At 45.5% G+C, this 26,789-nt stretch overlaps 1 protein-coding gene and 1 non-coding gene across 3 annotated transcripts in view; both read right to left on the minus strand.

Annotated features, from left to right (window-relative positions):
* Lgr1 (Leucine-rich repeat-containing G protein-coupled receptor 1) overlaps positions 1-26,789 on the minus strand; it is a 261,257-nt gene that overhangs the window by 217,128 nt on the left and 17,340 nt on the right. The gene's annotated exons all lie outside the window — the stretch shown is intronic.
* Positions 10,254-10,326, minus strand: TRNAT-CGU (transfer RNA threonine (anticodon CGU)). Its single transcript has one exon. It is a non-coding gene; the product is annotated as a tRNA-Thr (tRNA).

Here is a 26,789-nt window from a genome sequence, read left to right on the forward strand (position 1 = left end):
CCACGGTGGCTTAGCGGCTATGGTGTTGCGTTGATAGGCATGAGGTCGCGAGATCAAATCCTGGTCGCGGCGGTCGCATTTCGATGGGGGCGAAATGCAAAAAAGCCCGTCTCCCGTGCACTGGGATCACGTAGAAGATACCCTGGTGGTCAAAATTAATCCGGAGTCCTGCACTACGGCGTGCCTCATAATGAAATCGTGGTTTCGGCACATAAAACCCCAGAATTCAATTCACAATATTCTAGTATAATAATATAATAATATATATATATATATATATATATATATATATATATATATATATATATATATATATATATATATATATATAATGTACTGACAGCATGCTCCCGTGACGTTAGACGTCGAGCAACAACCGGGTCGCTTTGCTGATCTCAGTGGCCATTCGTGTGTAGATGTGTGCGCGCGCTTGAGCGCGTGCGTTCGTGCGTGCCGGCATATGCCACGAATCAGTTTCACGAATCAGTTGCTGGGGTCGGTGTAAGCCAGGGTTTATCACTTGCTATCCTGCCTCACATTCCATCTCCCCCAATTCTAAACGTCACCCCTTGAAGCTTGACATGGTGCGCGTCCCTTGAGCAGAACGTAGTTAACACACATTCGGTCCAGATATATGTGATGCGATGCACTATGCTGCCCGTTCTGCCTCGTCTACCCAACATATTTACCACTATCTAGAATAGACGCAGCCGAATTGATATCTGCATTGAAATGGCGTTCCCAATGTTCGATCTTGTGCCCTTCGGAGCTTCACTGTGGTGTCCTCAGATGCCCTGCAGTTTTAAGAGAGGGGACCAAGATTGCCGGCACCGTTGAAAACTGAATGTTGCTCAATGTGCACTTACCACTGCACACATTCTGCAGTCGGGCTCTCTACTGGGCCCAGAATAATGAATATGTCACAGACAGTCTTTGCAGGCTGAATTAAAATTGCGTCGTTATTCTCGGCCTGAGTCGCGAAACGTGCTGGGGTTGTGGACAAATACTGCATTTTTGTTCATGCCTTAGCGTGGTCTTTGCCTATGTTGCCGTCATGGCCCGGTAGTCCCTGACGAGTGCAGGTGGGGGATTTAATATTTTACTCGAATTGCCGGCCGCCGAACACGTATAGGGATGGAAAGGTTGTGTGCAGGAACCGGCGCAGGATGACTTCAGAATGCTGCTCACGAACCTTTTCCAAGGAGCCTACTGAGAGCCGGGAATTCCACAGCCGTCAACGGTGTAACGTTCCATGCTTTCAAGTTGATTGTGGCGGCTGGCTTTTTTCTCGGATGACCAAAGCCACCGCATAGGATGGTCCGCTCGACTGAGCAGTCGGTGCAGAAACGAGAGCTGCGTTTCGCGGGCAGAAGGAATCAGAGATGATGCCTGAACAGGCGATGTAGGGTGATCTTTTGTCCGATTTACCTCGGTGCTAATGCCTGGTGAGTAGGGTACAAAGTTGGAAGCAAAGCTTTCGCCAATTGCGTAACGTGCCTTGGTGGGATGTGCGAGGAGCGCAAATTGCTACTTAGCAGTTAGGCAGCGCGTTTTCCCGCTATAGAAGGGAGGCGACTGATAAGAGAGGGCCCAGGTTGTGTACTGCGATACCGTAGATACTTCGAAACCAATGTTCGGTGGGACAGAATATTCCCCAGCTATTGCCTTCGTTAGGATCCCTGCCCTTATTCTTGTGTATGACGATCGACTATATATATATATATATATATATATATATATATATATATATATATATATATATATATATATATATATATATATATATAAGAGGGGACCCCCCTCCCCGAGGAAAACGCGAAAAAATAAAAATAAACCTGGACTGACTTCACGAAGCTATTCGCACTAATTGTATTGCTGTGTTCTCTCGCTAGGTGCGTGTAGGCAGATGCTTCACAAGTCAGTAGCCAAGCCTACGTGATCGCACACCAGCGCTTACCGCCGCCTCGGTCTGCCGTGTGACAGCACCTAGGCGCTTCTGTTCCCGGCGGCACACTCCTCAGTGATCGGGCGCGCCTTCATGGCGCTGCTCGACTATTTGGATGGCGGTGAACTGTACGAGCGGCTATAGCCACCGTGCGTTCCTGACGTGCCATACCGCTGGGCTATCTCTCCCTTCTATACTCTATTTTCTCCGCTACTCTTTTTATCCCTTTCCCCTCACCTGTACAGCGCTGTGGAGGTGCCCTCGCACGAGAGGCAGTACCGGTGCTGTACTTATCTCTTCCTTTTCTCCTTGCAAAGACACATTAAGACACATGGCAAAGTGTCTTAAGGTTTTTGGGGACAGTTGTCCCAACTGTTGTCGCACTAGTTTTGCGAAATCGTGACGTCGGTCAAATCTCTTTGAAATTTTGATTCTTGCTTGAAAAAAATCACGAAATAAAAACTTGAAATACATCTAACGATGTCTGTGGAGGAGGCACGCAGCCGTGCGCGAGTTTTTGATTGGCTTCAGCGGTTCTGAGAGCACAAAGCAGCGTTAAAAAAACATCCGCATTTGAGCTGACATTAAACGAGCGTCCCTACGAGATTGTCGAAAAGGCCCGACAATAAACAGAAAAAGAAAACAAAAGAACAAGGAAAGTCGTCGCTATGAAATTTAAAAGATTTCAGAAGCAGCTGGTATGATATGTAGCTCTTGTGAGTGAGTTTTGATCGTGGAATTGGACATGAGATGCGTTAACACAAAGCTTATTCCCCCGTCTGCTCCGAGAGGACAAAAAGCTGAGCAAAGAACATTTGTTTGATCATGTGCCACGATTTAAAAAAACATAGCAAAAGTGACTCAGACATTCTTTGGAAGATCATCACGGGTGAAGAAAGCTCTTATTATGGGTCTAACCCCTACACCAAGCGAGTTGCCAGCCAGTTGAACACGCTTTCTTAACCAAGGCCGAAAAACATGCTACAAGGGTGCACGTTTAAAGACAATTATCGTGTTTTCTTGTTGGTTGCTTTTTTTGTTTTTTGCTTCTGTGGCGTTTGCAGAATTATGCAGCGGTAATTTGATCTTCCTGGATAAGCTCACCACGGAAAATCCGGTGGTGAGCCCACATCTCCTGCATATGTGGGACGCCCGTAGAAGCCTTTTGAAAAGAGTGGTGCAAAGAAAACATTAGGCTATAGAAAACTAAATTGTGCATAGCGGCTCTTACACAACAAGCGAAAGATAAGCGACGGTACTCGTGCGCCATAATTGGCAACAAATGTGCGCCAGCCTGAGCGGAAAGGTCAGCTCATCCAAAACGGGGGCCATACTCAAACGCCTACTGGACCCATCAAAAAGCAAACAACAAACCACGCACACAGTCAGACGCATGCTTCGCTACCAGCCGGGGTCGGACGAAGAGATTCTGTGAGAGCTACAGGCAAAATGCATCCGTGACCACATACGGGAACAAGCATCCATACCAAAGTGGAAAACCAAACGAAGATTTTGATCAGCCATTCGAAACACTGGAAGTCTGGAAAGCACTTTACTCGATAACTCGAAACACAGCACCTGGACAAGACAGGCTCACAAATAAATCCTCAGAAACCTGGACGACGATGCGATAGAAGCCCTAACGACTGTCTTTAATACGCATCGGGAAGCGGGAACACTACCAAAGGAATGGAAGCACGCTTATATAGTGCTTATACCAAAACCGGGCAAGCCTCCAGGCCTCACTAACATGCGACCCATATCCCTGACGTTGTGTCTGGGGAAATTTTTCGAAAACGCGGTGCTCAATCGCCTGAAGCCTCACTTGGATAACACGGGTTTCCTTCCGGACAAAATGCACGGCTTCAGGCCGCATTTGGCGTCTCAAGACGTACTACTCCAATTGAAGAAATAAGTACTGGACGATGTCCCCACACATGCAAAATGCATATCCACACTGGACCTTAAAGGAGGATTTGACGACGTAGCTCATGAGGCCATTTTAAAGAAAACTGATCACGGCTAAATTGCGGCCAACGAACCTACAACTACATTCGGGCGTTCTTAACGGACCGCATCGCAAGGGTAGGTGTGGATACCCTGAGAACAATAAAGAAAAAGGCCCTAAATAGAGGCACTGGTCAAGGATCCGTCTTATCACCCTTTTTTCTTCAACGTCACCATAAAAAAAAAAACCTTCCAGAGCGTCTAGGGAACATCCCAGACCTTCGTCACGCATTATATGCGGTGGACATTACCATTTGGACAACTAAAGGCTCGGATGGAGAACAGCAGGACTCCCTACTAGTGGCGGCAGACACTGTCACCGAATACGCCGAAAAGTGCAGCCTGGAATGCTTCTAAGAAAAATCCGAGCTCCTCATTCTCAAAAAGAAACCCAGAAGAAAAAGCACAGGCACAGAGGCCATTGAAATACACCTCAACCAAAAACCTATACCCAGAGTTCGAAAACTCCGCATATTAGGTATTCACATGCAAGATAACGGTCGCAATTAGCGCACTATAAACGCAATAAGACAAACTTCCTACAGCGTAGCTCGCATTATCAATAGAGTCACAAGTCGCAGACATGGCATAAATGAAGCAGACATACTACGCTTCACTCAAGCCCTTGTCAGTAGAGTCACATGCGCGACACCTAATCTCAACCTGACATCTACAGAAAACGCCCAAATAAACGTATTACTACGGGAAGCGTACAAAGGGCACGGAACAACGAAACTTCTATCTCTGGGTATCCACAACAGCTTAGACGAGTTAATCGAAGCACACCGTCATGCGCAAATCACACGCTCAACGTCACTATAGTCAGGTACAACTTTAGAAAAAAGGGGCATTTAGTACTCCAAGGCGGACGCACACGAGCCTACGCCAATGGGCGCGCACTCTAGACAGACGTCACAAACCGGATGGCTGGTGACCCCACCAATGGATAAGATGGCCGCCCGTGCTTCGAACTGGGCCGAATCGTACCAGTAGTGTGCGTCTGCCCTTCGTCAGAGTGAATTCCCAAACTGTTTGCGGTGGTCTGTCATGCCGGAAATATTATTGCGAGCTTACGATGCACCATTTGTGCCATGTGCATTTATCCAGAGCCGTGATCCGTCGACGAAAAATTGCAGCGAGCATCGCTGACACTGCGCTACACGAACTGGCGAGACTGCAGGCTTGCAAAAAAAAAAAAAAGTGACAAGGAAAAAAAAAAGAAAACCAATCGCATTATTCCAAATAGGTTTGTGAAAGCACAAAATGAAGAAATATAACTCTTTTGCTATTTGAAATCAAGAGAATATCTTAAAACGATGAATGAAGCCGTCTTGTACCTTTCCTGCATCGATCGTCTTCTCGCCCCAGGTTTGTAACGGTTTCGATAAATGAATTTTTTTGTTAAGTACTTGCTAAAAATCAACTGATTCATTTTGAGCTCGGGAAACGAGTAGTAAACGTGCCGTGTACATGTAAACCAGCGCTAAAGCCATGCAGAGCTGCTCTTTCTTCTGTTACCCCTTGCAATGAAGCTAAAAAGCAGACGATGCGCAGCATTGTAAAAGGCACGGGGGTATTTTTCTCTCGCGATCCGCCACGTGCTGTAGCATTCCAATCACGAGAGCTCTAGCAAACGAGTCACCAAAATGCAGAAGTCTTTATTTATACCGAGAATTACGCGTTTTGGAAGCACGGTTTTCTGAGCGGGACTATTTTAGTTGCGGAGGCAATCGGCTGTCGTGCTTTGGTCATCTGGGTGGGGCCTACCCTTTCTTCTAAAGTTGTACCCGGCTATAGAACAGGTAGAACAATTCTTCGAAGATTGTAAGACCCCGTGGCGACAACTAAAAGTCAACAAGTACTCCTCAAGTCCTTACATAAGAAAATAACTGTGGCCCTTATTCCGCGTAACATGCACCCGGAATATCACGTGGGCAGGAGAAAAGTACGAGCCAAAGCAATAGAAGGAGGATACGGCACTCTCTCCTCTGCTCGCTGGACAGATGCGGCCAAGGGCCCGACTGGAGATGGCATGGTAATCAGCGTGGCAGGACACACACAGGAGGAACTGGTATCCGCCTCTGTTCGTAGGCAGAACGTCACCGCAGCAGAAGAGGTCACTGCCATTGACATCTCGACATCAAGGCACGGTGAAGAAATATATATTCTTACAGATTGTCAGTCAGCATGTCGAGTCTACGCGAACGGCCATCTACATAAAGTAGCATGCGATATTCTCGACCGCCTCAATGAAATACTCTGCAGCACGATAATCTGGACACCGGGACACGAAGGCGTCAACGGAAGCCATTGTGCACATACGATATCCCGAGGTCACTGCAACCGCAAACTTTAAGAGACGCCAGAATACCCCAGTCCACAAGCACTACACACTTACTACGAAATACTCCAGCACTACCGCCTTTCGAGAAGAACGATGCCGCCACCACACCCGTCCCTATCCAGAGCTGAAGCCACGGCCTGGAGGCAACTCCAGACTTATACCTATCCTCCCCTCACGCTCCTCCATGCGATGTACACCCCCCCCCCTTTATCAACCCCTTTGTCCTTTCTCTACAGAGCGAGGTACCCTATACCACACCACATGGGCCTGCCAAAATATTCCTAATAACTTCGGAGATGGTGCTGACCAGCTCGGCGTTGGAGGATCAGCGAAAGCTGATCGCCAGAGGCGTAAGTGCTGCCACCGCCTTTGGAGTCCTGGACTGAAGACCCACCCATAACCGGAATCCACTCCTCTCCGTGCGCCATCAAAATCAAGTTGTGTCTCTCTCTGTCTCTCCTGGAGAGACTGTCAATAGTCTGTTTTACATTGAGGTATTAAGGCGAATAATTAAGAAAGAATGAGCACGGTAAAAGCTCAAAATAGTGGAATGTAGTGATTGGTTTCTCCAACACAACCGCGCCGGACCTCCCACTGCCTTGGCTATGACGTGGCACTTTGCCTCTCATGAATAGGCCGTCATTCCCACGCACCCTATTCACCAGAGTGAGCTCCCTCTGATGATTTCTATATTTAAAAAAACGACAATTCATTAAAGGCAGGAGATTTACCAATACGCACAAAGTGAAGACAACTTTGTTGGGGTCCCTCAAAAGCAGTGACATTGACGGGTTCCAGAGTTACTTCGAACATTGGGAGAAAACAAAATTGGACATGTGCCTTGGAAAATTTCTCACGTAACTCCAATTTTTAAACTGGGTAAGGCACCCTTGTGTGTGGACTTCTTCCTCCCTGTTAGCTTGAGAAGCTGATTATGCAAATTAATGCAGAATATCATTGATGCCCGACTTCAATGGCAATGCAACAAAACGCGTGTGTGGTCAGAATATTTACAGGTTTTTGACAATAGAGATGCATAATGGCTGCAATACTGGATATTATAACATGTGTAGAACATGAATTTGCCTGTGGAAACTTGACAATAGCGGTATTTTTAGACATAAAGAGGGTGTTTGACACTGTGAGCCATGTTCCCGTTCTCTATACTGTGTTACAGCTCGGAGTGTTTGGCCGGTCATTGTGATTGATTTCTAAATGCCTATCAGGTCCCAAAATATTCGTGTAAAAACGATAAGAAAAGGATTCTGATCATGATGCCAAACAGGGGAATGCCACAAGGTTGCGTGCTCAGCCTTTTCCTTTTTAGATGCCACATGGCGTATTTAGCAAAAAGGCTGCCATCTGGGTTCCGATTGTCGTTTTATGCAGAATTTTGAGCGTATTTGGGTATCTGGGTGTAACGTGCATTTTCTTCAGATGACATTGCAAAAGGCATAAATATTGTGAGCCACTTTTTAAGGGAGAGCGGGGTTACTCTACCAAACGCAAAAGCAGCCATATTGCCGTTTACCCAGGAGCACTTAAAAAATTGTCATCTCATTCTGGAAGAACCTACATTAAACGTCACACAACACGAATTTCTTCGAATAATATTTGATTGGCAGCTATCCTTGGCTCCACACATAAAAAAAAAGATAAACTTGAAAGTGACGTCAATGTGATAGATAGTAAATGTACTTTGCAGGATTGCCGGAACATCACGGGGCGGATAAGTGTCATCAATTCTCTACGTTAACAATTTCTTAATTCGACAAAAGATAGCATACTCTGCGCCCATCTTACACGGCCTTTCGCGCACATTAGAAGAGCGACTCCAGAGATTCTTACAATGAGATGTCTTTTTACATGACTAGGAGTTCCACGCCCGACTTCTAGCTGCCTTGTTATTGCTGCGGCTCGCCAATCACCGTTTCCAATTCTGAGAACTTCAGAAACCTGTCATTTTTTCCGGCTTAAAACCCGGCATGAAAATCAGCCATTGGCTTTCAACATATTGAAACCGGACAAAAGTGATGTCCAAAAAGAAATTCAAGTTCATCTCTATATCCTTCTGAATAATTAGTTTTGGAAATCAGACATAGAATACCGCACATGGATGCTTACGCTGCCGAGAATAGAATTGGCAGTAGATGGTATAATTAGAAAACGAGACGTCTTCATTAAAAGCTGCTCCGTAGATAACACTGCACCAAATATTAATGCAGTATGCAGGATACATACATGCCTATAGCGGGTGGCCCAAGTTTAGCCAATTCTTCAACTTCAGCATTTGTTATATCACGCTTCAAAAACAAGAATGATTTGGTTTATCGCGTGCAACATTGTGTGCGATAAAATTATGTGCGATCAAATTTATGACTTCCGTAAGACAGGCGTAAAAGTGGGTACACTTTGGGTGTATATTAAAAAAATTAAATTATGGGGTTTTACGTGCCAAAACCACTTTCTGATTATGAGGAATACCGTAGTGGAGGACTCCGGAAATTTCGACCACCCGGGGTTCTTTAACGTGCACCTAAATCTAAGTACACGGGTGTTTTCACATTTCGCCCCCATCGAAATGCGGCCGCCGTGGCCGGGATGGGGGTGTATATTTGTCCCACAACGATAATCGTCATCTGCCTTGCTTGCGTTTCATTTCTTGAAAACACGGCGCTCTCTACTTTCCTGTCGAGAAGGCTGTGTCACACTGATAACGCGCATGCCGTTCGTGACTTGGAAGTACGTACGTACCGGGCTCGCAGCGTTAAAGAAAGGAAACGCGGCAGATGACGGCAGAAGACAGATGACGATTATCGTTGTGGGACAAGATACTTCGCGATTTTTTCTAATGGTATCTTCGACTGGTCGCCTGTATGTCCCGAAGCAGAGTCGGGTAGAGTCCCGAGCTCAAAGGTAGGGGACAAGCGCGCAAGCCGAACGTGGGACTCGCTCTCGGAGGAGGAAATTGCTGATGCGAAACCACGTGACTACTGCCAACGTCCGATGTTTCGCCTATCCAAAGCTCCCGGCGCGGTCGGAAAAACCGGCGGTCGTGCCGGCGGGACGAACGTTCGTCGAAACGCCAGCATGCAGTGGCCTAGGTTGCCAAGGTTACGGTGGGCCGTCGCCAACAGCAGCGACGCGGCGCTGCGATGACGTTTCAATCTCGATGACTGCTCCGACCACAGGGCTCGGAGCGCCTCAGAGCGCTCCAAGATAGAGGAGAGCAATCGAGAAGAACCAGCCGAACGCAGGGCGCGCACCCTCTTTCAACCAGCCGAAGACAACGCCACTTGCCAGAGCGCTCCAGAGTGCTCAGAAACGACCAGCCGAAGATAGCGTAAGAGTGCAGTTTTCAGCCGCTCCCAGGCAGCACTCATATCTCTTTGTAGAACCAAAATGAACACATAAAATGTTATTATAATTTATGACACACTGAAAGAGCTTGCAAGGGCAAACCAAGCGCAGCACGATATGTAAAAATGTTTACACCATTAAGGGTGTTTTCCCGTCGAACTGGTAACACCGTCACCGTTAAGGCCTTACAAAAATTTATAGAGGCCGACAACAGAGCTCTAACTAGACGAGCGATGACAAAAGACTTAGTTGAAAACTATGTAATCAGTCTGACAGCCTTGGGGGCACAGAAATATCCGACATGAGAGTTTCATATCTCTCCCTGTGAAATGATATATATATATGGTCTGCTTTTATTCCAATCTCCTGATGTCAAATTTTCGTAATGGACAACGCAAGCATCAGGCGGCGACTCGCAGCGTTGTTTGAACGGGCCAACGAAACCCTCTCCTCGTTTAGAGCAGGTCACTTTTGTCATCTGTTATCTGTTATAGAAGCCAACAGACAAAGGCACCATAGGGGAAATCACTGGCGCTTACTAATTGAATTAAAGAAATGACAAATTAATGGAAATATAACTGCATAAAAAAAGCAGCTTGCCGCGGGTGGGGAACGATCCCACGTCTTCGCATTACGCGTGCGATGCTCTAACCAATTGAGCTACCGCGGCGCGGTTTCCCCATCCACTTTCTTGGGTATTTATGTGTTACAACTAGAACTAACCTTGGAGCGTTAGCCAGCGCCACGACGCACAAACCTTGGAGGCAGATGGGAACCATTCTTTCTGCAGCAGGCGTCACGAGTACGTAATCTTTTTGGGGGAAGGGAACAGGTCAATAAACCCAGAGATGCTACTTGAAGGCATCGATGTTGCTGGAGTCGCGACCATCGTTATGTAATAACGTCTTTTTTTAACCATATCATGAGAACCCCAAAAACAAAAGACACCAAGAGCAACATAGGGGAGAGAGAGAGAGAGAAAATGATGAAAGGAAGGTAAGGCGGTTAACCAGGACTGAGCCCGGTTGGCTACCCTACACTGGGGAAAGGCAAAGGGGGACGGAAATATGAAAAGAAGAGAAAGTCCACTGGAGATATCAGTCGGTCACTCAGTCCGAATCACAGGCGCTCACTCAATCCGGTCGCTTTCAAATACCGCAGCAGCGCTTTTGTGGCCTTTTGTAGCTGCGATATGCGAGGCCATGGTCCCAAGATCTTCTTCAAGGTGAACGGCTTCCCATCCAGCTGATTGAGAGCTGTGCAGAGGTCTTGCCTTTCGTTTTCATAAGATGGGCAGTAGCACAGCAGGTGTTCTATGGTTTTCTCGACATCGCAGGCATTGCACTTGGCGCTATCAGCCATTCCAATCAGAAATGCATAAGCATTTGTGAATGCGACTCCCAAGCGTAAGCGGCACAGCACTGTTTCCTCATTTCGCGGAAGACCTGGTAACAGCCGCAGTTGCATAGAGGGATCGAGAGAATGCAAGCGATGGTGAGTGAATTCAGATGTGTCAGGGGAAATTCGTCTTAGCATTAGGCGTGCGATGCTCTAACCAATTGAGCTACCGCGGCGGCGTATATATATATATATATATATATATATATATATGAGGGCGGGACTACTATATGTATCTTCGCCAGGGCAGTCTAATAGTTTCATTGGTTATTGCGGCAAAGTGCCGAACCCTCGGCGACTAGGCTTTCTCTTTCTTTTACTTCTTGTATTTTGTATATTCTCCATGGCCGCGGGACAGTTCAGATGTTCACTGTAAAGCGGGAATAGTTACAATTTCCGCGTCCCTTCCACTCCGTTTTCCTTTCATATTTGCTAAAAAGAAAAAAAAAGTTGAAGACTACCAGAAATATGTAAAACGCCATAATTTCTCATTTTAGAGTCATAGGTGACTGATACAGCAAAGGCAGAGTTCCTTTGTGAATTTTTGCATCCCTCTTTGAAGTCTTCGTCTCTATTACTTTGCTATTCTATTTGTAATAATTAAATCGCTCTTTCTCACGAATTATCTCGTTCATCTAAGAAGAGCAGGGTTATGACTTCATTCTCGGAATTTTTAGCGCAAATGTTGCCTGCAATTGAGCTTTGAACACAAGGAGGCTTCCAACTATTCAATTTCTGCGACGTTTAAGCCATGAATTTAAACTAAGACGCCACGACGCCAACACTGAAGGGCGTCGCCTACGCTTTCTCCGTGAAATGCATACGTTATTCACACCAAACTACGTCTCTCTCGCCTGTCCTCCCAAAACTGTGGCGCTGTCGATGGCAGCGGCGTTAAAGCTTCAAGGAGAAAATGCGTTCTTTTATTCGGCTCACACTTCCGCACCTTTATGCTTTCCTTCAGATGTGCGACTTCCCAATTTAAGAAGAGAAAGCATCCCCCCCCCTTTTTTTTTCTTCTTTTTGTTCTCAGTATACCGCTGCTCTTGCTTTTGTGCAACGTGATCAGCACCTATTCGCCTTCTTTGACAGTTCTGTTTGAGCTTGTTGGGCGAGGCGAGAAGCATCACGTTTCTGCACTTCTGGCGGTCCTGGTTGAGCTAAGTTGCCTGCAGTTGAGCTTAGAATCTTGGACAACGTGATGCCATCCCTGAGGCGATGGCGTCTTATCGAACGTCCCAACGTGGTCCACCGGCTGGCGGAAAAGAGCTCCGTCTACCTCGCCCGGCTTCCTTCCTCTCCCAGCTGCCGAATGTGCGGCGAGCATCTCCCACGCATCTTCGGTGTCTTGTCCCTTAGGGCAAAGATCATTTGCTCCACGCGCCATACTTATGGTTGCAGGAATCGTTTATGTACTGAATGCATTTAATGGTAAAGTGCTAGGGCCTTATAACGTAAATCTATTCTAGGCTGCTTTTATTCCAATGGTATCAATCGTCACTTACAGCTCATACATAGGCGAGGGACAAAAAGGACGACGAAGACAAGCACTGACTTCCAAATTATTTTTATTTTGAGAAACAAACGTATATATACTGAGACACCAAGACAAAACCGCCACCTACAAAGCGTCAACCCGACATGAGTATGCATTCAAAATTCATGACCTAAGATGAACGAGAGCGCACGTGCGACCTCAAAAAAAAAAAAAAAAGAACAGTTCTTTGTAAATGCAATTTATGGCTTACTGAGTCACGATCGGCAATCGCTCCTGCTTCAAAGATAAGTCTGGTACATTCATTAGAATGCCTAGCTAAGATAGTCGTTTCTTCAAAAATCGGGACACAGCCGCAATGTGCGCAATGAACACCTTGAAACCCTTCCCGCCCTTTGCGCACTTTATCGCTGTATTCTTGTATACCTAACGTTAAGACATCTACCTGACTGCCCTATATAAGACCTACTACATTTCAGGGGTATCTTATACACAACACCTTTCGAACAAACTGTATAAAAAGGTGTGTTTGTTCCCTCTGAGCGATCCCTCCGAGGGGTTTTGCGAGCACGCGAGTGGCGACTTTTTTGTCAATCCGTGTACTGCTCACAATATGAATAACGCATTTGTTGTGACACTATGAGCGGCAGGTAGCGTAGGTTTAATAGCCACACTTTCCTGCTTACAATGGCACATCAATTGGAGCAAGCACGAAAAAAGCAAAATACGCCGGGAAAGCTGCTGAACGGTTAATGAGAGAACCTTAAATCTGCAAATCATCTATTGAAGTCAGTAAATCTTGTAGAAAAAAAAGAAGCGTTGAATAGAGTACGATAAGATTTTTTTTTTCAAATTTGCATAATCAAATCATGCATGTTTACCGACCTTAGGTTTTGGGGTTAAAGCTTGTGCCTCTCCTCACTCAGAATAAGCTTGCGAGCTTAAAACTAGGGCTCAAGATCGACCGAAACGAATAAAGCGTTTATGTGTTCTTATATGTTTGACGCCTTCATTCACTCTGGGATTCTTGAGTGTTGCTTGTAAAAATCTAAGATTTTTTTTTTTAGTATAACGAAAAAAAAATGCATGTTCTTTGCCTAAGACAGGCTACACCTCTGAACAATATTTTTTTTTTACCCCTGCTGCTACGCACATTTGATGCATTAACCTTTTGTAATGGTGCGGTTGCCATGTCACGGCTCTGGAATTATTCACAAGAACTCGCGATGATGTTATATAAGCTTCACAAAGTGTCTCTGTTTTCATCGCACGTTGGAGCGCAGGAGTATGTAGCTTCTTACATATACTTATATGATAAAAAGAGCGGCAGAGTGCGGGATTAGGGGCCAAGTTTACCGCTAATCTCTATTACAGAGTCTAGAGGGGCCATCGGCCCCTGTTTCTGTATAACCACAACTGAGCGGAGGCGCAGTAGAATGTGACCGCGTGCCTGCAATCGACAGCACTTCCAGTGGTCTTTGCGAGCTTTCGCTCAGCACATACGCAGTGGAACCGAGTCAGAAGCCTCGCCCAGATCTTGTGTGCGCTGCACCTTCTCAGAGCGCTGCGATTTTCTCTCTCAAATTGCTGCCTGACATGGAGTTGCGTGTACAATGCCGAAAAAGGAGATTTTCGGTTATCTTTTTCTCTGGCGTTGCTAGAGTGTCAGACAGAGAGGGAAAGGCCCTCAAAAGCTCGACTACCGTATAGACTCGTGTAAGGGCCGCACTTCTTATTCGGAATTTTCATGAGGTGCGGCCTTTACCCGGGACCGAACCTTTTGGTCTAATTTCTTCCTGACTACGAGAATGAAACCCGTCGTAGTCGTCCATGTTCGCCCACCACTACAAAAATGAATGTTATCGTTTTCATAATCGCTAATAAAGAATGGTGCCAGTGCATCCGGCGACTTGTGTACACCACGGATCCCCGGATGTATATTTGCATCAGCGGGTGACGCGCAGCTCTTGCCATCTAGTTGCGGCACGCGAAAACACGCAGCGCGTGACAATCCGCCGATGCACACGCGCATCATCGGACCACGGAATTCGATTCCTTCTCCACTTGGAAATTTTTTTTCTCCAAATTTTGGACTGCCAATTTGGGGGTGCGGCCCTTAGACCGATGCGGCTCTTACACGAGTCTATACAGTAATGTTGACATTACAAGCGGCTGAGAAGGCTGCGCGGTTTTGCGGAAAGAAGCAACCGAACAAAAAGAGCGCCCTAAAAAGGATTTTCAGGTTCTAAAAGCAAAAATAGTCATATACTTAAGCAAATGATGCCACAATAGAGGCCTTGTCGTAAAAAAGTTTATTTATACCAGCAGTTTCGTTATTGGAAGTGTCTCTGTCAGGGCTGATTCAAAGTTTGTGTGGTCTTTCGTCGTGGTATCATGGTATCTCCGTGGCGACGGCAATTCGAAGAGGCGGATATTACTCAGACGTTAGTAATGTAAAAGAGGTTGACATTACTAGCACTACTGCCACGAGAAATCGAAACAGACATTCAACTAATTAAGAAAAACTTACTAATTACCTTCCTAATTATTTACTTTGCAGCACCTATTGAAATTTACGAATTGTAGCCGGTGAGTTTGCAAGCGTGTCCACTAGAAATGAATTTTCAGGAGGACAGCAGTTTCGAGGTATTATTTCCCTAAATCTGGAATGAAATACATGGGAATTCTAGTTACTCTTGTGCTTCACTGCACAAGAAAGCGTTCTGTTAACAAAGTAAGCGGAACGGTGCATTTTATGGCTGCTTTCACGGCGCATATCTCCAAACTAGCGTCATTCTGGAAATTCGTCCCTAGTGGGTACGCCTTGCAAGCTCACCGGCTACAATTCGTAAGTCGCCATATGGGCCATAAAGTAATTAATGAAGAAGTTAGCTAATAATTCTTAATAATTAGTGGACTATGTGTTTTGATTTCTCGTGCGAGTAATGTCCACCTGTCTGAATAATCGAGCTCTTGGACTAGGATTATGCTATCTGCAACAAGCGATTTTAAAAAATTTGGTAAATCCTAAAAAAAAGTTATCATCTTGTATGCGCATAGATACGCTTGCTATTTCTCCACCAGAGAAGTCACTGCTATCCTTTCGCTCGACGACATTGAAACCAAGTCAGAATACAGCTTTCTTCATCATTTGTGACAAGAAGGAAGTACGGTTTGTTGCGTGGAAAAGCGGATCACCTGAAACAGATAAGATTTTTTAACACCTCCTGTAATTTAAACTTTGGAAAACGACTGATGCGTAAGCATTTCCTCGCGCTTAAAAGTTAGCTTATTATTTTTAAATGTTCAAACATGATGTACGAAAGCGGTAACTGCGCACGAGCAATCGATTTATTTATATTCTAAACAAACCTAGGTTCAGGATCAATGGAAAACCATGAAATATTCAACCAATCTGCGCAACTCGGATCGCAGGCATAATAAGCGTGCGATGCCATTCTTGTTTCTACTTCATAACGGTGTGTATAAACAGGAGAAACGCAGTTTTCTTCGTACTCGCGCTGAATTATTGAAACGCAGGCAAAAATGATTTGTTGATGCGTTCGGGCTTTCGCGCCTTCTTTCCTTCACAGAGGACAAACATAAACAGACATTTCTTTCTTGCGTTCTTTGCGCAACTCAAAAGCCATAAAGGTCAATGTTGGTAAGCTGTTTAAAAACCAGAGAAACAAGAAAGTATTTTCCTCTTGCCGCAATCAAACTAGGCGTCTCTTGAGCCTTTTTACAAGGCATACCCTAGATGGGGTTTCTGAAATAATTTTGACCCTCTAGAATTACTTATCGTGCACTCAGTGCACCGTAAACGAGCGATATTGCATTACGCACCTTATCTGAATGCGGCCGCCGCAATCTCGTGCTCAGAATTCCAACGTTATAACCACTGAACTACCGCGGCGGGTCATTTTCATTCAGGGCAGTGACGTACCCAGGATGTTTTTTCGGGGGGGGGGGGGGGGAGGGAGCATACCAAAGTAACTGTTACATGGAAATGAGGGGGGGGGGTACCTTTAGTAGTACAAATGTGAATAACGCCCACAATTCGCCATAAAGACGCGTAAACCCGCAAAGAGAAATGAAATAAGGTGGGTCTCACAGGTTCGCCTGTGAGATACACCTCTCGTTTACTTGGCAAACAAGGAACCACATCAAATGGACTCACGCATGAAAGAAGCGCAGGAATACCACTGCCAGGAACACGTAAACAAGCGAAAGTGAAATAAAGATTTCTATAATAGAATACAACTAAAAAAAACAGTAGTTGGCAACCAAGACACACAGACCGTGCGGGGTGGTGTTACTCCGCCAGCCAATCACAGAAGCAAACAAAATCGTCGTCGTGCGGTCTTTTCAAAATGGTGTCGTACCTCCGGAGCATCTGCTGTTTTTGAAGAGTCTTTTCATCGAAGGAAGCCACGAGGTGTGCAACAGACATGGAGAAAGTGTATGAAGTCTGAGCATTTCACGCTTCAAAAGTCTGCTTTGGCCGGGGTTGCTTAGTGGCTATGGTGTTGGGTTGCTAAGCACGAGGTCGCGGGATCGAATCCAGGCCGCGGCGGCCGCATTTTTGATGGGGGCGCCATGCGAAAAGATCTGTATAATTAGATTTAGGATCACGTTAAAGAGCCCCAGGTGGTCCAAATTTCCGGAGTTCCTCACTCAGATTAGATCATGGTTGTGGCAAGTAAATCCATAATTAATGAATTAAATCCTCAAAAGTCTGCGGAACAGTTCATTTCACTGCAGAGCGTGCTTTACTCATGGAACTTCACTGCCAACTGAAGTGAAATTTGACAATAAATAGTCGCAGCAAAGCAAGCTTTTTATTTCAGTTCAATAAATAATTAGGCTTTCGCCATTCCATGTAGCAGGCGATGGAAGGCGTATAAAATTACGCGCTAATAATTTAATTTTGTGGTTACCGCCTTATTTAGGTAACAGCGAAAGTTGGAAGTACGAATTATTTGCAGCTTCGCGGAGGAACAGTGGCTGGCGATTATAAATGCGAGGGCGGGGCTTCACCGCAGACTTAAGTTGTATCTGACCATAGTGGCGTGTTTTTTTTTTTTAGTTAGCTCTGGAAGAATTTTACAGAAATATATATCTGCGGCACAATCACAGTTCTTTTGGATCCCTCGTTTACTGCTCTACCAAGTTAAGTGCCAAAACAAACCAACTCGTATAGTTATTTGGGAAGTTGCGTAACGATGCGTGGCCGTCAGTCCCGTGCAATGGCGTAGAGCGCAGGACGCTGCGGTTCTAAACGTACTGCGCCCACCACGGAAGGTTAGAAAACACCTACATAAGCACAGCAGAGAAGTGGCTACGTCAGGCGGCTCGACTGTTGACTAGAAGCGTCATTAAAAATAAGCGAAATTGTTCTCCACTTCAGCGGCGTTTTCACTACTTCCTTTTTAAATACAAAGATGTTGATCCATAAATATTTTCATAAACAATGGTTAAATTTGTTATTTTCACTTTTCCTTCCTCTTTGGCTGTTGCCTTGGCTCTCTCCCTTTGTAGATCGCTTAATTTCTCAACTCGTTGCTACCCTTGTTTCAAATTGCCAATTTTGCACGAAAAGTGCTGTACAATTAGGAAAAAACCAGACGAGGTAACAGATGAGAGTCATATTGCTTATGGGTTTAAGGGTTATTCCAGGGTTTGATGATGGGTGCTGCTTCGCATTATTTTATTTTGGACTTTATCTAACCCATATCGCGGGCATATGGTTCCGAGGATCTGCCAGCGTCGCGGCGAGCCGCCACTCGAAGAAATAATGAAGCAAAGGGAAAAGTTAAACGCAATCGGCGTTTTATCCGGCCGCAACTCGTTCCATCAGCATACAGACCAGCTAACTGCGAACCGAATCCCTTACCTGCTCCTTGGATCAGTATAAATAAAGAAGGTTGAACTAACCAAGCAACAGCGATGCGCGTGACCATTGAATAGATGGTGACAACTGAACGCATCTCGATTTAATCGCGCGGGCACCGAATCGTTGAGAAAACTGGCCTTCACCCCCCAGGAGAGGCCGATAACTACCGCCATCCAAAAGGAGTCAGAAAGGCAGCATAATGTCGACCGCTGAATACCTGTCAAGTCTCAACATTGATTGGGCGGCACTTTGGAAATCTGTGTGAGGAGTAGTGCCGTGTGCGGGGAGGGGAGGAGGGTATGCCGCTTAAATTCAGGGGGGGGGGGGGGAGGGAGGCCTTCTGGGTGCGTGCTTGAATCAGGGTGTACCATTTTGGTTCAGGTTTAACAGTATGTTGTTTGTGTGGTACCACTGGCAAAAAATTGTCTTGTAATGTAGCTGTGTAATGGTGTTGCAGACCGCAGTAATGAAATATTTTGTTGGTGAGAACGAGTGTAACGCTGTTCAGATTTCTTTGAAAGCATTGTTGGAAACTTCGCGTCTACAGCAACATGTTTACAAGTACGACGACAGCGGAAATTTAACTACCCGTCGTTAACAAACATTTTGTTTCTAGCAATTATTGAGGACCAGAAACCTACAGTGTCGTTGGAGGGTCAATATCCCACTAACCTCATAGTTTTCCTGAAGTAAAAGGAACTCTTCTCTATGCCAAACACAAAATATTGTCAGATTGTACTGACGGTCAAGAACTCAGCAGTAGAACTGTTTAATGAAAAAACTAACTCTTTTTTTTTTATTGAGATGAATATTAGGAGAGGTTGGCGCCTTTATGGTGGCACCGGCTACTCCTTGTCACTTGGCAAAGGAAAACAAGTTTGCGTAAAAAGGGAGAATAGCGACACGAAAGATGGCACTCAGTAGAACTCTGGATGAATAAAAAATATACAGTCCAACAGTATATGAGTCACAAAGTTCTGTGCATAAGTCCAGTCCACGTACGCATATATAAACTCAGATATTTAGAACAGTCATAACACTCAACACATGTAATGCACTGCAAGTACAGAACAGAATTATACATATTGCATAAAAGTTGCGATCGCCTCAAACCAATTATGAATCACGAACAACGTTTATGTTACTTATTTAGCGCATTCGGATCATCTGATGCCTAATATTTTCCCAAAATGTTGGTCTCCTCTAAAAACTTTTTCAGAGCAAGAAGCGCTCTTTTTTGAAGGCCCGCAGTTGGCCATGGGCCAAGTATTTTTTTAAGAGTGAAAGGTCTTCTGTCTAATATCAACAAATTTGCTTGCAGTACCCTTCTTTGTGGATTGTATTTAGTGCACTCGAGGAGAAGATGATGCACATCTTCGTCTGTATGGCCACAAGAACACTGTGGACTAGAGACACGTTTTATCCTGTACAGGAAGTGTTTAGTGAATGCAGTACCAAGACGCAGGCGGTGTACCAATGTTTCAAATTTTCTGTTGTCTCTTAGATTTCCCGGTATTGTTAAGTTTATACATGGGTCTATAAAGTATAACTCAGAGTTTTTAGTTTGCTGATCAAACCAGGTAGTTTTGCTGAGGCGACAAGAAATCTGTCTCAGGAGCAGACGGACTTCACTACGCAATAGAGGAAGATTGGTTGTCTCCACGTTATTGTGCGCCCGGTTCGCAGCTGCGTCCGCTGCAGTATTTCCAGGAATATTGCAGTGCCCAGGTATCCACTGGAATGCAATTACGTGGTTCAGTGCGCTTGCTTTTGTAAGTTCTTTGAGTGTCTCATACAATAGCAAAGTGTTCAAAGAATTTTTCTTATTGCTCTGTAGTAATGTGAGAGCGGTTTGCGAATCGTTAAAGATAACCCATTTTTGCGAATGTTCTTTTGATGCTATGAACCGCAAAGCACACAGGATTGCAAACAGTTCTGCCACGGTGGAAGATGTCTCTCGGGATAATTTAAATGTTTGCTCTAGCGCTAAATGTGGAATGACGAATGCTGAAGTCGAGGAATTTTTATGACACGAACCATCTGTATAAACGTGTATGTACTGGGGAAATAAGGAGTAAATTTGGAAGAGTGCCAGTTGTTGGGCGGCTACTATGAACATGTCTCTCTTAGATATAATCCCGTCAACCGATAATTCTATTTTAGGACATGTTAACATCCAGGGAGGGTAACAAACATCCACTTTGCATATTTCAAACCTTGGTAATAATGCTTTATGTTCTCGAACAACATCGTGAATTTTGCTTTTGTTTCTTTCGGTAAGCGCGAGGTTTAATGGATGATTCTCGTGTTGGGTTAAGATGCGATAAATATGTCGGCATGTTTCAACCGTTCGTATGAATGGAAATGGTGGGTGACGAGCTTCAGCAATTACTAAAGAACTCGAGGTAGCCTGCGGCACCCCAAGACACACTCGCAGCCCTCTTGCCAGTAAACGTTGAAGGCGTTCCTCAGAAGATTGCGATAAACCATGGAGAATAGGAGCCGAGTAAGCAATTTTTTGTTTTATGAGTGCGTTATGAACTTGTAGTAGCGAAGAGACTGATCCCCCCCCACGTTGTACCTGCTAGTCGCCGAAGTACGTTTATTACTGCATTGGTCTGCTTTTCAATTGCGCGGATGTGTGAAGCCCATGTTAGCTGGCGGTCAAGAATAATTCCAAGAAATTTATGCTCTTTCACGCACATCAAAGTTTGTCCATTAAGCGTAAGTTGGAAATTATTCAGCTGTCGTCTAGTAAAAGGAAGTACGGCTGTCTTTGCGTATGAAAGACTCATGCCTCTTTCTTTTAAAAAGGTGTCGATAATGTCAAGTCCCTCTTGCAGCGTTGTTTGAATGTCTTGTATATGAGATCCAGAGGCCCATATGCAGATGTCATCTGCGTACAGCGAATACTGTAGACCAGACGGGAGCTTTAGTGGCAAGGCTGCCATGACGCAGTTGAATAAAAACGGACTGAGGACACTGCCCTGCGGAACGCCCTGTGTGATGCTGTGATAATTACTCGCGCCTTCGATTGTTTCCATAAATATTTTTCTGTCTTTCAAGAAATTTGATACCCATCGTAGTGCTCGACCGTGTAGGCCAAGCTCTAACATACCAGCAAGGATGTGTATGTGACTTACAGTGTCGAATGCTCTTTGAATGTCTAAAAATACTGCTACTGTCACATTTCCGCAACTTCGTTCATGTTCGACGCATGTGGCAATGTCTAATACTGAATCCATTGTACACCGATTTTGTCGAAAACCGGTCATGTAATTGGAAAACATATTTGTGTGTTCACACCACCACTTCAGTCGACAGTCTATCATCTTCTCCATTAGTTTGGAAAAACAGCTTGTGAGGCTGACGGGTCGGTAGGAGTCAAGACTAAGGGGAGTCTTTCCTGGTTTTAGTACTGGAATTACCCGGGCTAATTTCCATGAATCTGGCAGAGTCTCTCTTATCCAGATGTCATTAAATATCTCCAAAAGAGCCATTCTTCCTACAGGACCTAGGTTCTTTAACATCGTATACGTGACACCATCTGGGCCTGCGGTTGTCTTTGTACGGCATGACGAAAGAGCACATGTCAATTCATTTAGACTAAACTCACAGTCAAGTTGAGGATGTTGTGACATAAAGCACGCACGAACTTTCTGTTCTGCTAGTGTTATCGAACTTGTAAATTGTAGGCAAGTGAACGGAATTCCTGGTCTGGATATAAGTTCAGATTTCTGTTCAGATTTCTTTGAAAGCATTGTTGGAAACTTCGCGTCTACAGCAACATGTTTACAAGTACGACGACAGCGGAAATTTAACTACCCGTCGTTCACAAACATTTTGTTTCTAGCAATTATTGAGGACCAGAAACCTACAGTGTCGTTGGAGGGTCAATATCCCACTAACCTCATAGTTTTCCTGAAGTAAAAGGAACTCTTCTCTATGCCAAACACAAAATATTGTCAGATTGTACTGACGGTCAAGAACTCAGCAGTAGAACTGTTTAATGAAAAAACTAACTCTTCTTTGGGCGAACTTGTGCCCCTAAAAAAAGCAAGTGACATTCAAAGCACAACGATAGCGGCTAACACAGTCGGCGATCGTCGAAAATGCGATCTGCGAGTCAAGCGCGTCGGCTTTTATACGCGACTCATCGAAGGTTCCAGCATAATCGCTGGAGCCCGCGTGTCTTCCGAAAAGTAAAACATAGTTCGTGCCGCGCATACAATCTGATGACACAAGTTTCGGCGAGAACGCGCCCAACGGATAGAATCAACGATAACATTCGAGTGAGTTCCAATCGTGAAGGCGCGTTTTGCGCTGAGCGACAACTTTAAGTTGTTAGCGGGTTAAACGCAGTCCCCGAGGTGAAATGCAGTATCCAAGCAATGGATAAATAAGTGCACTTGTCAAAATATCATAGGCGGGGATGCAAAAAGGGTCCTTGCCCGCCGTGGGGGTGTAGTGGCTTTGGCGTTGCGCTCCCAAGCCCGGGCTGCGACCGATCGAATCCCGCGGCCACGGAGGCCGCATTTCCAGTGGGGCAAAATGCAAAAACGCCTGTGTACCGTGCACTGGGTGCACGATGAAGAACCCCAGGCAGTCAAAATTAATCCGAAGTCCCCCACTATACGGCTTGCTTCATACTCATATTATGGCTTTGGCACGTAAAACCTGAGACCTATATATATATATATATATATATATATATATATATATATATTCAAAGAAGAAAAAGAAAGACGAACGTTACGGCATATGTTTTTACTGACGTTTCGGTCGGAGGAAATGGCCTTCGTCGTAGTGAATGCAAGTGTAGTCGACTACACAGGCCGATAGTTCGGTAATGCTGCAGTTTGTTGACCAGGTAACCATAATTAGATGAAAAAAATTCAAATATGCCCCACCTCCTATGGAGTGAGTTAATATTAATTTGCTTTATTACATCGCCATTTGCTAAAAGCTACCGTGCGCATGGGGACTGCTAGTACTCGGGAACATAATTTGGACTTTGTTCCGTTGCGTAGTTGCGTATTCCTAACTATTTTTTCAGCCTTAGTGTGTGCACAGCTGGTGAGTAGGAAAAGGTAGCGGGTGTGCGAGTCGAAGGTGTGGTGTTAGTTTAACTTTTTCATCACTTGGGTGTCTGATGACTCGGATCGATGAAGTGGTGCAATCTTGGGGTCTCTGGGCCTAAGCGATGTAATGTGCTTCTTTGCCAACTGTGGCCAGTGATAGGCATTTGAACGACAAGTGTGTACAGAACGATACTGGAAATATGGAAAACGGAATATGGAATATGGAATATGGAAAACGATACTGGATACATATTTAAATATGTCACCTACATAAGAATCCCTTAAACGATCCATTAGAAAAGCTACACTTTCCATAATGTGCTATACTTCAAGCGAGAAGAATCAGGGAAACAGAGGAGTTAGATTTTTTGTTAGTAGTAATCATGGAGGCAAGAAAAAACTGAGGAGTGGTCCTGCCCACTCTGCGCGCCAGGAGAAAAGTGTGGAGGGAGTCAGGTGGTATTTTTCGCTGTGTATAGTGGCCATATTGTCGATACACAATGGCAGTTCTGTTATGGTAGTGTGTGTTTGTGCAGAAGTCTCGTACCGTGGCAAAGGCGCCGTGTGTGCAAGATTGCGTTAGTTTCCGTGTTTTGTTCCGCTGTGTTATTCAGACCGTGCTATGCCGGCTGTTGCTGTGGCCAGGTGGGGCTGAGATAAGTAAAAAGCGTGAAGCGAACGCGCATGCAATGCCGTACACCACGTACCATGTCGCGGACGAACTACGACTTAGGAATGTATTTGTATTCATGCTAACGTGTCAACACAGACTGAAACCACTGTGCTTCGGAATATGTCAGTGATAGCTGTGCAGCGTTCCTCCTTTTGACAGCGGACGATGCATTTGTGACACGTAAAACAGCCACGTGGAAGGATTGGAAAGAGGCGACTGCTGTGAGTAATTAAGGGACGATTGTGTGGACAGATTGTTCTAGAGAAACTGGCCACCCTGTATACGCAATGCCTCATGACCTCGAGCGTACCGGAATCTTGAAAGAACGCTAACATAATCCCAATCCATAAGAAAGGGGACGCCAAAGACTTGAAAAATTATAGACCGATCAGCTTACTGTCCGTTGTCTACAAACCATGTACTAAGGTAATCGCAAATAGAATCAGGAACACCTTAGACTTCTGTCAAGCAAAGGACCAGGCAGGATTGCGTAAAGGCTACTCAACAATAGATCATATTCACACTATCAATCAGGTGATAGAGAAATGTGCGGAATATAACCAACCCTTATATATAGCTTTCATTGATTACGAGAAAGCGTTTGATTCTGTCGAGCCCTCCTTACCGCAGATTTATTGTCTGCGGGCTCAATGGGCGTGTGCAAGTGAAGGTCGGCGGATGCAGTGCAAGAGTGAACAAAGCTCGACAGAAGAACATACATTGGAACATACGCCTGCGCGCGCATAATCGGCTTATCGTGGGTCTCATCAACGCGCTGGCCACACGCATACGGGCTTAATTTTCCGCGCCGCGCAGTGGATACCACAGAACGTTGTTTCCGGAGCTTCATTTACCGTGACAACAACATACTCTACGCCGCAGCCCGTGTATTTAAACGCGTAACGACGTTCTCCTCTGCTGGCCTCTTTGTAGGCGCTGTTGTAATCGGCCGTTCACCCCGCGACAACCTCCGGTCACGGCTCGCACGATTATGGGGAACGGGCCGACGGCCTCGTCAAAATGGTTCTTGACACGGATGATTTATGACCAGCGCGGGAGTACCTCATTCAGGAGAGGTTTGAGCAATTAGCATGATACGGCCATCACTTGTCAGCCACACAAATTGGCATATCCAAGCCGGAGACGCGGTCAGTGCGATGATACGGCCATCACCTCTCAGAATACGATTGGAGTCAGCGGAAAAGAAAACCGACCTCCGGATTAGTGGGACCTGATGTCATCGGTCTCCTGACACCGGAATGGGGGAAGTGACTGAACAATGACCACGCAAGGCATAAAAGGAGGTACCGACGGCGGAAGTGATCGGCGACTACAACTTAATCAACAATTTTTCTGTATTACTTTGCATTTTCTGTACATATGTAAACATAAACGTGTTTGTCAAACGTCCTGAATATCGGGCCCAGCCTCACGTTCACTTACCCTTGCGAAAGGAAAGAGGATCCCACGTCTTCGAACCACCAGTCGCAACAGCGCGCTGTAGCTCGCCACATCTCCGCGGTGCACGGCCGCCCGAAACTTGTTCAATAAAGCAAAATGATTCATATAAAGCCACGACCAGCGCACGTATTTGTTCCAATAAGTTGTTTCAGATGTGCAAGCCATAGGTCATGATGTGTGTAAAGTGCGCTGCCGGTCATCGCCTGTGCACTGTTGCAGTGCAGTGAGAATACAGATTTATTTTCAGAAAAAGCCGGCAAAAGTTGCAGGGGAGCGACCTCGCAGTCTAACTTGCGGAGTTCATTAAGAACGCTTTTCAAGCTAGAGCACAATACTCGGACGAAATGACTTAAGCAACGGTATCCCGATGGTACACACCCCGATTGTATCAGTTGGTCGAGTCATGTCTATGGCGCGCACATGTCCGCGCAGCTCGGCGTGGTTGCGCGCTGAAGGCGAGAAATGTAGACGAGAGAGGAGAATCTGCCCTGACAAGATGGCGGAGCAACGCCAACTTCCTGCGTCGCTGACTTTCCCAAATAGCGACGTCAGGGCCTCTATATATTTTTTCTCTCCTCCATGGTAGCAGTCATACTCAGTCAACAGACGATGAGTTCAAGAGAAATCAAGCGGTAAAATAACTACTCGTCGACTGAGGTTAATTACGCAGGAGAAAAGAAGCGAATGTGGAAGAAACTTGTGCAGGTCACACGCCATGGGGGAATCAATGTTCTGCGAAGAATTCTGCACGTAGCTGAATAATCAGAATTTTTGGGGGGTTTCGTAATGCGTTACCAGGTTGATCAGTATGTTTGTGCAAGGCAAGTAGTTGTGGGTGTGACGCGGGCGTGTGCGTGGCGATAGGCAGCTAGACGACGACCACGGTGACGATGATTGTATTGACACGTGGACTTGTATACCTTTCACGGGTGAGCGATTTTCAGCGTCTAACAAATGTTATCGCTCAGCGCGGAACGCGCCCGCATGTATCAGAAGTTTCTGGAATGATATGGTTCTATCCGCTGTCTGTTGTCGCCGAACCTTGTGTAATCCGGGTTCATCTATGCGCGAAGCCAATGGTGTAGAACTTTCTGCAGGACATGCGGGCACCAGCAATTACTCTCGAACA

Source organism: Dermacentor albipictus, chromosome 1 (genome assembly GCF_038994185.2).
Source record: "Dermacentor albipictus isolate Rhodes 1998 colony chromosome 1, USDA_Dalb.pri_finalv2, whole genome shotgun sequence".
NCBI classification, from domain to species: Eukaryota; Metazoa; Arthropoda; class Arachnida; order Ixodida; family Ixodidae; genus Dermacentor; species Dermacentor albipictus.